Source organism: Dioscorea cayenensis, chromosome 20 (assembly GCF_009730915.1).
Source record: "Dioscorea cayenensis subsp. rotundata cultivar TDr96_F1 chromosome 20, TDr96_F1_v2_PseudoChromosome.rev07_lg8_w22 25.fasta, whole genome shotgun sequence".
In the NCBI taxonomy this organism is placed as follows: domain Eukaryota; kingdom Viridiplantae; phylum Streptophyta; class Magnoliopsida; order Dioscoreales; family Dioscoreaceae; genus Dioscorea; species Dioscorea cayenensis.
This window is the reverse complement of record NC_052490.1, coordinates 9,598,126-9,600,789: the sequence shown is the minus strand read 5'-3', so window position 1 is coordinate 9,600,789 and position 2,664 is coordinate 9,598,126. Positions and strand designations below refer to the sequence as shown.

Here is a 2,664-nt window from a genome sequence, read left to right as displayed (position 1 = left end):
AACGTCCTCCTTCACCTCCAGTGTAATTTATCCTACCTCCACGTTCCAAGAGTTATTTGCGGTCACAATAGAGTGAAGTGCTAAGAGACGAACTCCGGTGGGGCTTAGTTGTGCAAGCAACAAAGTAAAGCATTGAAGTAATCCTTAGTATATGGGGCTTAATTGTGATTAGGGGTCTTTCACCTGGGCCAAAGGGTTAGATCTATGTTAGGGAATAGGGTTTATCACTTCGAGTCCCTAGAGCTTTAAGCAACTTTACACAATGTTAGGTGCTGAGATTGAGTGATTTCAACGCCCGGCCATAGTGTAGGGTTAATCACGATTGACCTTATGTTTGGGACCGTGTATTTTAGGATTTCCACAACTCATTAAGCATCAGTTAGGAGACATAATAGTTGGTATTGCACTTGAAGCAATAGTCCTAGGGGGAGCAATGTTCGGGTGGCCCACTGCCTATCGATTGCCTTTCCTCTCATTTTTTATAGCATCTCCCTTTCTTGTTCTTTTTATTTCTTTTCATATTGATATTATTCACACCACTATCGATCCATCTTCACTATAGTTAAATGGCAATCCTTGTGTTTCTAATCACTATTCCCTGTAGATACGACTATCCACACACCATGGTATTATTAGTTCAACAAACCCGTGCACTTGTCGTACACACGCAAAGGGTGTTTGTCAAGTTTTTTTGTGCTGTTGCCGCGGAATAGGTATTTTGGAAACACTTTGCACTTTGCTATTTTGGCCAATCATCACCTATTATATTTTACACTTTCTTATTCTTCAATCATTCTGATTTATTTTTCTTTCTTTGCTTACAGCTCTAAGTTATGACCTGAGGGAATCCTTCGACGTTGGTTGAAGGGGATCCAGAACTTGAACGAACACTTCGTAGAAGGATAAATGAACCTGTGGAATAACAGTCAAATAAAGCTGAGGTAGAAGGTGTAGGGTCAGATAGTATGGCAGAATAGAATGAGTAGTAGAGGGCACTCTCAGATTATGCCTGACCCGCAGTTTCAGGCACACAGTCTAGTATTGTACCATCACCGATCATGGCTCAGAATTTTAAGCTCAAGCTAGGCTTCATCCAGATGTTACAGTAGTCGGCACAGTTTAATGGTTTGGCCGATGAGGATCCAAACAATCACATTGAGAACTTCTTGGAAGTGTGCGACATGCTCAAGATTAATAGTGTTATGGATGATGCTATCAAGTTGAGAGCCTTCCCATTTTCCTTGAAAGGAAGAGCGAAGAAATGGCTACATTCATTAACTAGAGCATTGATGACTACTTGGGAGGAAATAGTAAATGCTTTTCTTGGCTGATATTTCCCTCCCGGAGAATCCGTGAAGCTTAGGAATAAAATATCAATTTTTGTGCAAAAAGAATCGGAGTCTCTTTTTGAGATGTGGGATTTGTTCAACGAGCTTCTATGGAAATGCCCTCAACATGAGTTACCCGAGTGGACTATCATTCAGACTTTCTATAATGGGTTGAACCCAAGCAAAAGACAGTTGCTTGATGCTGCAGTAGTAGGTACTTTAGGAAGCAAGAGCATTGAAGAAGCCCGACATCTCATTGAAAAAATGGCCATGAACAGTTATCAGTGGAACACAAGAGACGGAAAAAAGGTAGCCGGACTTCATAAGATCGATGCAGTTACTTCATTGGCCGCCCAAGTTGAGTCACTGCGCAAGAAGTTAGATACTCTAAATTCTCCTAGAGTGGCGGCCTTGACCAGTTGCACTGGGTATGGGGGAGTACATGCTTTGTCCGATTGCCCGATTTTTATTGGTGGTACATCCTCAATGGAACAAGTGGATTTTATAGGTAATGCATTGAGAAGCCAAGGTAATCCATTTAGCAACACCTACAATCCGGGTTGGAGGAGCCACCCGAATCTTTCTTGGAATAATCAAGAGCAACAAAAGACCATGGCACCACCAGGTTTCCAGCAACAACAACAAGCCTCGAACATGGAGAATGGAGTTTCAGGTTTGGAAACCCGGATGATCGATCTAGAGAAAGCTTTAATCAATTTCATCCAATCGTTGGATATAAATTTTCAGTATGTCAATGCTATACTTCTCAACCACACCGCTTCATTGCACAATCTAGAGAATCAAGTGGGGCAAATTGTGAAGTCGTTATCGGAGAGACCTCAAGGAAGCTTGCCTAGTAACACGGAGACCAATCCAAGAAAGCATGTTAAGGGGATCGCTTTAATAAGTGATCATGAAGTTGAGGGTAGGAGTCCCGAGCGAAAAGAACAATGTTGAAGTACCTGAGGTCGTGGAGGTTGAGGAAGTAGCAAAAGAGAAGGGGTGGCACCCCTACCCTATAAGCTAAGGATCCCTTATCCTTCGAGACTGAAGAATGACCAAAATGATGAGTAATACAAGTTCTTGGGTCTATTCAAGCAGTTTCATATCAAAATCCAATTTGTGGAGGTATTGTCTCAAATGCCTCGCTACGCAAAGTTTCCCAAGGACCTCTTGACCAACAAGAGAAAGTTGGAGGAGAGTGCATCTGTGATGTTAGATGCTTCATGTTCGGTGGTGTTGTAAAAAAATATGCCAAACAAGAAGAAAAACCCCGGAAGCTTCATTATTCCTTGCAACATTAGTAATTTGGGTGAAGAGAAGGCATTGGCGGATT

At 42.0% G+C, this 2,664-nt stretch overlaps 1 non-coding gene across 1 annotated transcript; it reads right to left on the bottom strand.

Annotated features, from left to right (window-relative positions):
- Window positions 1–1,355: 1,355 nt before the first annotated feature.
- Window positions 1,356–1,462, bottom strand: LOC120252293. Its single transcript, XR_005533836.1, has one exon. It is a non-coding gene; the product is annotated as a small nucleolar RNA R71 (small nucleolar RNA).
- Between the last annotated feature and the right edge of the window lie 1,202 nt (window positions 1,463–2,664).